An 11875-nucleotide genomic window follows, 5' to 3' on the forward strand; every position below is an offset into this window, starting at 1 on the left:
CTTTGGAGTCCGTGGTTCGTCGAGTTTCGGCTTCGTCTCCTCACGGTGACTTGCTCACGGTGGATCGCTCCGGTTTCTTAGCCATGCTCTTTTGTCCACTTGTTGTTTGCTTTGGGATCTTTGGAGTAGTGTTGCTGATGGTCAGCCTCCTTGTATCTGCCTTAGGTGTGTGTGGTGTCGAGTTGTATGCAGTCTGCATGTAGTTGGTTGCTTTATATATACAGCGGGGCGAAAGGCTTTTTCGGTAAAATAAATTGTTCATACTTTCAAAAAAAAAGTGTTACAGGGATTTTTCTGCATTCCCAGGAAATATTTAGAAAGTTTGTGAAAATGCTCATTCCAGGTTAGTATAAATGTGCATACATTATGGAAGAATATACATCCATAATTGAGAAATGGTTTATTTTCTAGGAGAACAAAATATTTTTTTTAATATGAAGAGTAAGAAAATATTCAATTAACATATAAATGTGTTCATAGTTGATCAAAGCTACTTTTTGGAAAATTACTGTAGATATGTTTTCCAAAAACATAATTACGAGGAAAAGAAATATTTTTCAAACTTGAATTCTGTTTCAAAACATATGCGCTCAACATTTTCTTAGTTAACTAATGCATTTTTAAGATCAATTCAGCACGTTGTTTAGCATTAAAATTAACCTTCTCCGAAGATGGAAGAGGAAACAAATGAATAGGTGCACAAGGTAGGAAACCATAGACAATTTCAAAAGGGCACATCTTAGTAATAGAATGCAGCGACCAATTATAAGCAAATTCAATATGAGGCAAGCATACCCCTGATTACAGAAATATTATAGGGGGCTCTGTCAAAAGGGGTTGCTATTCTAAGAGTATAGGGTGACCCCAGAATCTGAGAGGATTATAGAAATATTGATTTGTCACCCAGGTACTCCGACCCCAGAATCAAATGGACACAATGCTCTGACGGTACAGATTCCTTGAAGCAGACGGTGGACAGGTTCCTGACACACGCGGCATTGAGGTAAAGCTCGACGTGCTCCAGCCAAAATCGTTGTTCTGGCCTTTGGGCAAAACTTCAGTGCGATTTGAATTTGTTTTAGAAAATTCCACAATCTGGTCATTCTCCTACCGCTGTCCTTCTTGGCGGTAGGGTAGTATATGCTATCGCCGCGGGCTATGGTGACAAGTCAGCCCGGGCGTTCGGTCTTTTCGGTTTATTCGATCCGGTCTTTTCGGTCTTCTAATAATTTGATCTTTCATAATTGAGGACCCGACCAAACAGACCAAATTAATTAGTACAACTCAGATTCATGATACTTCCAGTACAATTCTATGTCTATATTTTACAGGAAATAACAAGATTCATATCTGACACGAAGTAAGAAGATTTATGATTTATGTTCCAGCAACAAGATTCATGTATGCATATCATTTATATTTGACAGAAAGTAAGAAGTTAAAAAGCAACAACATTTACATTTGACAAAAAGTGAGAAGACAACAAGCAACACCATTTATATTTGACACAAAGTAATAAGACCACAAGCAACAACAGCCCATGGAATATTGGAATCGACAAGCAGCAAACAGCAGACAACCATCACTTAGTACTTGATAACATAGTACTTGACATCAAACAAATCAATTTCGGCACCACCATGGACCTTGTGCTTTCCCTTCACCTTGTCCCCAAATTCTTCAATTGTCTCTGCAACAAGTCAAGTATTCAGTAAAATTTCATAATCTTAGTGTTGGTAACATCTTCTGCTAGTTCATGGAAAAGTTGGTTGATTTCTAGCATGCGAGGAGAGTGCTGGAGTGGAGTGTGTTTGGTTGATGAAAAATGGAGAGTTCTGGAGTGGAGTATGTTTGGTTGATGACAAATGCAATCAGTACCTACTACAGTTTGAAGATTACTACAAGATGAGGAACAAACAATCAAACAAATTACTATGTGTGCATCATGATGTTCAGATTCAGATTCGGCTATATATCTACAAAAGAGAAAAAAGATACTCGCTATTAGAGCAGATAGCAACAATACAATTTGACAATGATACTCGCTATTATGCTGGGTGTGCTCACATGATTAGTTTCACAACAGGAAGGATAGTGGGTTCTGATGACAGATATAACAAATTAGCTGCAGCTAACATTGGAAGGCATGTACCTAATTTGTTTTCATGGGAATCACAGATGATGTACATAGAGACATGAAGTAGATGCTCACCTTCAGCTGCGATGTGAAGAAATGAAGGAGGGCAGTAGGCAGCGAGCCGACGAACAGAGTTGAAGAAGACGGGTGCTGATCAGTGGTGATGGACTGCAGCTGTTGAACCAGTCATCGGGGCACGGAGCACCGGCGGTGGACGGCCGTGTCGCGGGCGGTGGAGCAACTGACGGGGGCTCGGGGATGGCGGCGCGGGGCGCCAGTCTCAACTGGTTGGGGCCTTGGCTCGGGGTGTCGATCTTCATCGGTCAGGGGCGCGCCGCGCGCCTCGATGCGGCGGTCGTCACCGGCGGCGGACGGCCGTGTCGTCGGCAGTGGAGCGACTGACGGAGGGTCGAGGATGGCGGCATGGGGCACCGGTCTCCACTGGTTGGGGTCGGGGTTCGGGGCGCCGATCTTCGTCGGCATGGGCACGCCACACGCCTCGATGCGGCGGCCATCACCGGCTCACATCTCATGGGCATGGGGCGTCGGGCCACAGCGGTGGGCGACGAGCGGCGGCTAGGGTTCCTAGTGGGAGAGGATAAGAGGAATGGGAGTGAATTGGCTGCCGGATGCGTTCCTGTGAACCGTGATGTGAGGAGGAGGACGTGTACTCGTGTTGTGTGTGACCATTGGGCTGGCCACATGGGCCTCTTGCGTATGGGCTATTCGGTCTATATGGTCTATTCGGTCCTAGAGACAGTAGGACCGATCAGACCGTAACTAATTCGGTCTTCTACTTATGCAGACCGTATTTTATTCGGTCTTTTTTAATTCGGTCTTTTCGGGTTCGGTCTCGGTCTTTCCGGTTTCGGTCTTCGGTCTTCAGTTTTTATGCCCGGGGTGAGTGACAGGGACCTAGTCAACGTGCCAGTGCCGTCACGGTTGTTGATTTGGATGAGTGGCTATCGTCACGGTTCTTAGCGGTGGGCCTTTATACCCTACTGACAAGTATAAATATCCTATGGCCTTTATATTTGTCACTTTCTGGGATGATCTTAAATCTCATGTGTATCTTTTATTGATGAGTTGCATTGCATATTGCATCCCACCCACCGCATTTGCTTCTGTCTCTAGGCTATATATTGTTTCAAAATGTTCCTCCTACACAACTACACATCGAGCTACGAATGAGACACTATTTCTCTCACACTATTTGGGGTTGCTTGATGAGTTACACCCAAGTGTGTAGTTAGGAATGGGAGGTTTCATGAATACTTTTAGCCCAACGATAGCAATAGCCACAAGGGCACTAGCAAGGAGTAGGAGTAGAGACAAAAATAGGAGAGCAAAGAGAAAGAGTGCTTCCTCACAGACAAGGGGCAAATGTGGTCACAATGTCCACACTTGGACGGCTGTTTACCAAAAACCCGTGTGGTCATAAGATCATGTGTACACCTGATGCGAGAGTAGAGCACCCCGTCACCTTCGTCACCGATTCACCACCGTACCAAGATATATGGCGACGGGCTTTGAGAGTCCTATCAAAATATTTCATAAAAAGAAAGTCCTACCGTGATAACTGGACGCTGCAAAACGTCCCCCAAATGGTCTCAGCACGTGCATTGTTGTAGCCGTTCCACGGAGTCTGTTTCCTCCGGGGCACACGGTCCGTCTCCGGTTTGCTGTTCCACCCTCCATCACTGGAAAGCTTTCCTCAAAAAAGAAAAAACGAAAAAAAACTCCATCACTCACCAGTAGAAAAACTCCCGACGCGAGCAAGGCACGCAAGGCCACTCATGGCAACAAACTCCATCATCTTCGTCGCCCTTGACGCATCCGCCCGCCGTCTCCCCGCCTCCTCGTCCCACTCGAGACGGCACAGCGGAGAAACAAAACATTGAGCCGACCCGCGCGCCCCTCCCTTTCCCCGCCGCATCATCACCGCGCTATTTTCCACCACGCGCCCACGCACTCCTGTCGCGTCCCCGTCCTCCCCGCCCCCGGCGCGTCGGCCCGGGCCGGACGGACGTACGTACGCCGCGAGATGCCGCTCCGCAAAGGCCCCGGCATCTCCCGGCGCGCCCGCCGCTGGGGCTGCCCTCCGGGTTTCGCTCCGTCGGTCGCCCGGTCCTCCCGTCCCGTGATGACGACGGTGGTGCGCGCTCTGCTTTGTGCTTTCCCCCTGGCGCACTTTATGTCCGTGGCCTCGCCCTACAGACCTCGACCCAACAATTTTCCTGCTCATGTCGTGCGTAACAGTGCCGCTAGGGGAGTAGGGCAAGGGACGGGCCTTTTCGCGCGGACTCCGGGCGCCGGGCGATCGTGGAGCCGGCGATCGTGCTGCACAAGCGCAAGGCGACGTCGAGTCAGTCGTACCTCGACGAGCTGGCTCTCTCTGAGGTAGGAGTGCGCTGCCCTCTCCAACTACTAGCCCAGGCTCCGTCGTCAATGTCCGGCGCTCCGGCCCGGTGAGCCGTGCACCCACGTTGCATTCAGATAGAGACAGGGCGGGCTCCGGCCGATCGACTTGTCACCCGTGGTGGCCGGGGATCAAATTCGTGGTGGTTTCTCCGCGGAGACGGACGGGCGTGGTAGAAAGTAGAAACCGTCCGTGATGCCCATGAAGACTTTCCGCTCTCAACTGGTCAATGGTCTCAGCACGGCAGCGCACGCGTTTCCTCCCTCCAGCCACCAAACATGTTGAAACGACAGCCCCAACACTCGCATTCCCGTTTCTTACTACTCCAAATAAAAATGGACGAAACTGAGTGCTATCACATTTGTTTCCATATTTTTTATACGGAAACAGAGATGAATACAGAAACAAATATAAAATGAATACTACTGGGATAAAAAATGAAGCGAATATGACACCGCGACAGAAGGAGAGTGTTCACCGGAACTAAAAACCCCTTGAAGCATATACAAAAAAAGAAACCAACAAAGATGTTAATTTTTATAAGATGATTACTGAATGGAAAAAGCTTGCTTCAACCGACGGACGCTCACGTGCAATCCGCCGGCTCGTTCATGTGACGTATGTCCTGCTTGGACGGTCTCATCTTTTTCTTTCTCTTAGTCAACATGACCGCTGAGTGTTGTTCACTGTCCTCTACAATATTTTCTGCAACAAGCTATATATGTAACAAGACTTGCGTTGCAGAAATATATTGTAAAAAACTTAAATTGCAACAAGAGCTCTGTTATAAAAAAAACTATAAAAAGACATGTGCTGTAAAAAAATCTGCAACTTGACATATGTTGCAAAAAATTCTGTTACATGATCCGTGATGCAGGAAATTTCCTGCAACACGACATGTGTTGCAATGATAAAAAGTGACGCTCGGTCGCTCAATCCACTTGATCTGATGGCTCGTGAGCCGACGGACCTTTGTAAAAGATTCACCGGCCTCCGCATAACAGCCGTTGGATCGCCTTGATCCATGCGTCGTCACGCACGCTCACACACATACTTCGTTATTTTTCTTGTCAACCACGTGTCCTCTATCTTATCCTGCAACAACGGTGGTGTTCCGAACCATAACAGCGAACCACGACTGCAACTTAGACAATCTTTTGTAATATCAACTCTGTTGCAAAAAAAACTGCAACAAAACCTCTGTTACAAAAAAAACAAATCTACAACAAAAACTATGTTGCATAAAAATCCTGCAACACATCCTATGTTGCAAAAAATATATTATGTGACATAACATTTATTGTAAATGTTTCCGCAACAAGACCTTTGTTGCAATGTAAAGAGAGACGTTGAGCCACACGATTATGCCACATCCAACGACCCGAGAGGCAGCGGATCTTTTTAAAAGATCCGCCGGCCGACACGTAGCATGGCCCATTGTGATATATCATGTTTATAAAATAGGATAGGTCAGCGACAGCAAGATGCTCCATTAGGGATTAGGGATTTTTCTAGGAGTGAAATGCGCCACTAGTCCATAAACTCAAATTGATTGCACACTTTAGGTCAACAATTCAAGAAGTGATCGGATTTAGTCCATAAACTCGTTGATTTGATCAAATAAGACCAAAACCGGCCCGAGAGTAAAAACCCGGCCACGTGGATGCCATGTCATCGTTCCGTTGACTGCTTGTGCGTTCACTATTTTTTACAAGGGACTAAATATAATTTGATGGTTTTTTCTCACAAACCATAAAAAATAGTAAAAAGCTCTCACAAACCATAAAAAATAGTAAAAAGCTTGCGTAGCCCAAGACTTGAACAGGGGCTGTTTAGAATTTGGAGTGCTTCACTGACCACCGAACCAACATAAGATTTACACACCAACTTGCAGCCCACAGGATATATGTTCACATAGAATCATGAGAGATAAAAAAATCGAAAGATCCCTCCAGATCGTTTTTCAATCAGGCGATCTCTTTCCTTCTGTCTCGCTTGACTGTTGCCTTGTTTTTCGCTAGATCGTAGCGTTCTCTCGTTTTGTTTATTTTCTGTGACAAGCAGGACACATAAATGTAGATGATATATTTTCATGTCTTTATCAAGATATGTGATTCTATATTTTCTGAAATCAACTATTTCTACATACATACTGTATTTAACTAATGATTCTGCGAAGATAAATAAAGTAGGTTGCCTATTGGTACATGAATGAGTTCGTGGTGTATCTCTGTGGAATCAACTCATGTTAGTTTGGTGGTCACTAAGGCATGCAAAACACCGAACGGCCAAGGTTCAATTCCTGGTTGGCTCAAGTTTTTTAAATATTTCTTTTCACTTCAAACGCCCTTAGCATGGTTTGTGAGAAAAAAAACGTCCAATTTACAAATAGAACCCTGTAAAATATAGTGAAATCACGAGCGGTCAACGGAACGATGACATGGCATCCACATGGCCGGGTTTTTTACTCTTGGGCCGGTTTTGGCTTTATTTGATCAAATCAACGAGTTTGCGGACTAAATTCGATCACATTTTGAGTTGTTGGCCTAAAGTGTTCAACCAGTTTGAGTTTGTGGACTAGTGGCACGTTTCACTCTTTTTCTAGCGTGCTATCATGCTTGATGTAGTAGTAGTATTGTATAAGTTAGGTCATCTGGACCATTCTGCTCATCGTGCGTTCGTTGGGCTAGAAAACAGTCGCGGTCTTATTCAAAACAGAAAGTTTCATATGAGCGGTAACGGAAAATTCCGTTTTCGGGCTTGTTCCACCAGAAAACGTCGTTCCATTTTTATTTCTGTTTCCGTGTAAAAAAGTCCGTTTTCATTTTCACCTTTTTTCTCTCTGTTTCCATCTTTTTACCGAAACAGTAGAAATTTTTCGCTCCATTTTCATCCCTAAGTTATGGTTAACTGGCGTTGTCATGTGCTCCTACAAAAAGCCAGCCAACAGCGGCCGACGTGCTGTTATTAATTGAATTGATGAGGGGCAAAGGTGAATAGTGAATGGGAAACTCAACTGCATGATTTGCATCGACAGGTCATTTGTATAGAACATTTTGCAGTAGTATCTGGTGCATCGGGGTAATTTGTGCTACCGGTGCACCGGTCACCTGTTGTATATTAAAAAATATTCAAAAAAATCTGGAAAAAAATCTAGTGCATTGACACAACATCAACGTATGTTGTCACAAAATTTTAATTCAATATTTGAAACATTGCTCGAGATAAAAAATAACAAATTTGACACTGAATAGTACGTAACACATGTTGGGCTTCAGTTTTGGCCCATTAGCACATTGAGGTCAAATTTGTCATTTTTGTATCTTGAGCATTGTTTTGAACTTTGATTTAAATTTTTGTGACAACATACATTGATGTTGTGTCGATACACTAAATTATTTTCAATTTTTTTTGCATTTTTTTGAATGTGCAACGGGGTCCGGTGCACCGGTAGCACCAATTATCTTGGTGCACTAAATACGTTCCCAGTGTCCCTATTCCTAGCTAAGAATTATACATAGATTAGCAAAATGTTTGGAGAGCAATAATGTTGAGAAAATTCCACTCTTTTATCTATTTTTTCTTATATAAAAATGTCTTATCTAGGCAAGAGTTGACAGATTGACCACGATTCAGTTAGAGAAACTATGAAATTCCGCTCTAGGCAAACGATTGGCACCATCATGATCGGCACATGTATCGCTTTCGAGAAGGCGCAACTGTCAATGTAATCTGTTTAGGACTGTACTTCTTCTGACTAACACAAATCTTCTCGGCTCGCGTCCTTAAGGGGGCAACTACAGTAGCAACAGCCTTTTGCGGTCAAAGACTAGGAAAAACAAATAGGACCGTCGGATTAGAGATACGCGGCTCAGACTCTTCAAGTTTTAAAACCTATCAGTGTAAGGCCCCGTTTGGAAGTGCTTCTCCTCCGGGCTTCTCCGGAAGCAGGCGAGAAGCTGGCCGAACGCTTCGGCTCCGCAAAGCCAACTTCAAGAAGCGGAGGCGGCCTCCAGTGCAAATTTGAGAAGCTGCCCAAGCCCAGCTTCACGAAACGGCGGAGGAGAAGTTCAGCTTAATTACTAGGAATGCCACCATCAAGTCAAGAAAATGATTCGTTTTGCAGTCGCATGTGGCCTGCTTCGCTCCTGTTTTCCTATCGCTACAGCTCCCACCAAGTCTAGCCTTCTTCGCTCCGAACGCTCGCCCAGCTCTCGCGAGAAGCTAGCTCATTTGGGAAGCAGAAGCACTTCCGAACAGGCCCTAAGTTTTGAAACATTTTGTTTTTTTTGTTTTGGGGTGTAAGTTGTATGTTGAAACTTGTCTGTGTAAATTTGTAACTTGCATATTATGCCGACTAGTCTAACCTTGGTTTATATAAGATAGCCGAGGCCTAGGATAGCAGGCGTCCTACTCGGCTACGTCGGTGGAGAGGAGTCCTCTACGGATTAGGAGTCCTTGTCTTGAACGCAAGGCTTCTTGATTTTCCTTGTAGATCGCCATGGGCCTTCTTAGAGCATCTCTAGCAGACCCCATATAATGCCACGACCCGCAAAATAACTGCCAAAATACGGGTCGGCGCAGAAAATGTTGCCCGACCCATAATTTTTTTTGTGGGGCGCGGCATAATTCCCATCCCAGCTCGCGAAAACGCGTCCCCCCTCGCCCCGTCGGCGCCTTGTATATGGCGAGGGGGAGGGGAGCCCACGCTTTTCACCACACGCCGCCGCCCCTCTCCCACTCGCCCCGGGCTCCCCCCTCCCCTGCCGCCTATGATTCCGGCCAAACTAGCCGGTGCGATCACGCGGAGGGCCGCTACATGGCCGAGCTTGCCCTTCGCCACTTCCGCCTATGTCGACGGGCCAGAAAGTTGCAGATCGGCGGTTGTTCATCGCGGCGGACGGATTTGACGTTTTTGGCCAACGGTGGTCGTGCCAAGCCATGGATTGGTTGGGCATCAGCAGCCCCTAAACCGGGCTTCAAATCGGGGACGCTTCTCGATTCTCTCCACCTTCTTAGGATGGCCTCTTGATGAACCGCCATGGGGGTCCTCGGCCTGGCTCACCTGATCGGAAGACAACATGGTGAGTGATCCCAAATCTAGGACACCGTCAGTAGCCCTTGAAGGCTTGAACCGGGCTTCAAATCGGGGATGCTTCTCGATTCTTCCGAACGGCTCTTCGTCTCGGACGTCGGTCTTGAATGCTGGTTCAACAGGTCTTCCCATCTTCATCCTTGTGAATCGTTGATAAGGAGCAAGTAGAGAACCCAAGGTTTTTAGCCCTATCTTTCACGGCGAACGACGTAACTACACTAGTAGAAAAAGGGTCAAATGTGAAGCACATTAGTGCCGGTTTAAATTTGAGCCGACACTAATGTTCCATTAGTGCCGGTTCCAACGGCTAGGCGGGCGGACATCATTAGTACCGGTTCGTGGTGAACCTTTAGCACCGGTTCGTGCCACAAACTGATACTAAAGTGAGTGGTGGAAGGATGTTGTCAGTCTGGGGCCCCTCCAGCACCTTTAGTACCGGTTCGTATCACGAACCGGTACTAAAGGTCATCCTACATAAACCCTTCATCAACCCGTGCTCGCTCTGTTCTTCCCCTTTCCCCTCTCCTCTCTATTCTTTCCCTCTTCCTCTCAAGCTCATCACACATTTTTCCCAAAATTTGTCAAGATTTGAAGGCCCCCATCCATTCGAATGGTCACAAAGGTTAGCAACTTTGTCCTTTTATCTCTCATTGCTAGATTAGCTCTTGCAATGCTTTATATAGTGATTGATTTGTGAGTTTAGTAATTTGGGAGGAATTATATATATGTGCTAGTATTTGATTTATATGCAATTTGAGGTCAAAATAACACTTAGTTTGCATATGTAGGTGTGGTTTACTTAGTGCCTTCTAAATCTCCGTCGTAACCACCGTCGATCGCCCGCAACGTCCCATCGCAGGCACCACCTTGTGGTGAGCCTCTTGTTCATGAATGTTTTATATAAAAGATTGATGTTTGTGTGATTTGGATATATAGTTACTCGTATAATTATCTTACCCATACGTTGTTTGTTATACATAGTGCCATGGTTTTGATATTCGTCCCCGTCGGCCCTCGTCCGGGTTATGATTCGGATGTGGTATATTCTCTTTTAAAACTATTTGTTGCATTTCATGTTTATGACAAATTATGCCCATCAAGTTGACATAGATATTTGTATGTAGGAGGTAGTTGAACCGGAAATTCCAACCGACCCTATTGTCGAGAGGTTAAATTTAGTTGAAGGAGAAAACGAGGATTTGAAGGAAAAATTGAAAAGAATTGAGGGGGAGAAGATGGAATTGGAGTTGCATGTTGCCGATGTCGTCGATGATCACAAGATTAAGATGGAGAAAATGCGCTTCAAGATTAGAAAGATCAGAAAATATGCGCCATTCATAGTGAGGCTTGGTATCATTATGCTGTTGGATCAGTTGTTACCTTAGTTGCAATCTTGATCGCATTTGTTGTTGTATTTAAATTCGTTAGCTAGAGAGTTATTTGTTTGTTGCATTTAAGTGTTGTATGAACTTTATGTATGAACTTGTATTAATTTGGTCTTTTTCGGTGTTGTGTAATGAAGATGAGCCGACAATGGATGTACGATGACCGATGCTCTCCCGAGTTCATTAATGGCATGCAAAATTTTCTGCTTGCGGCTGAGGCAAACAAGCGGGCGGATGGTTTTATGCCTTGTCCATGTGTTGGCTGTAAGAATGATCTAAATTACTCTAAGTCAAGAACCATTCACGTCCACCTATTTAAGTCCGGTTTCATGCCCCACTATAATGTTTGGACCAAGCACGGAGAAAGAGGGGTTATGATGAAAGACAATGAAGAAGAAGAGGACGACGGCATCTATCCTGGCCATGTGTTCCCTGAATACGATGGTACAAAAATTGGGGAAGAAGCTGAGTCGGTAATGCGGGAAGAAGCTGAGCCGGCAATGCGGGAAGAAGCTGAAGAAGAGGCATCAGATGAGCCCGTTGATGATCTAGGTCGGGCCATTGCCGATGCAAAGATAAACTGCGCAAGTGATTTGGAGAAGAAGAAGTTGCAGCGCATGTTAGAGAATCACAAAAAATTGTTGTACCCGAATTGCATAGGTGACAAGAAAAAGCTGGGCATCACACTAGAATTGCTGCAATGGAAGGCAGAGAATGGTGTATCTGACAAGGGATTTGGAAAGTTGCTGGTAATGATAAAGAACTAGACGATTTCCCGCGCGTTGCGGCGGGAACATCTGCATAAATTGTTGTAATTTATTACTTTGGTATATTGAATC

General features: G+C 45.3%; 1 long non-coding RNA gene across 1 annotated transcript; it reads right to left on the reverse strand.

The window, feature by feature from the left end:
* Positions 1 to 1475: 1475 nt before the first annotated feature.
* On the reverse strand, positions 1476 to 4282 carry LOC123152502 (uncharacterized). Its single transcript, XR_006476216.1, has 2 exons — positions 2213 to 4282; positions 1476 to 1690 (listed from the first exon to the last, which is right to left on the reverse strand). It is a non-coding gene; the product is annotated as an uncharacterized lncRNA (long non-coding RNA).
* Positions 4283 to 11875: the final 7593 nt, after the last annotated feature.

The sequence above is a fragment of the Triticum aestivum genome, chromosome 7A (assembly GCF_018294505.1).
Source record: "Triticum aestivum cultivar Chinese Spring chromosome 7A, IWGSC CS RefSeq v2.1, whole genome shotgun sequence".
NCBI lineage: Eukaryota > Viridiplantae > Streptophyta > Magnoliopsida > Poales > Poaceae > Triticum > Triticum aestivum.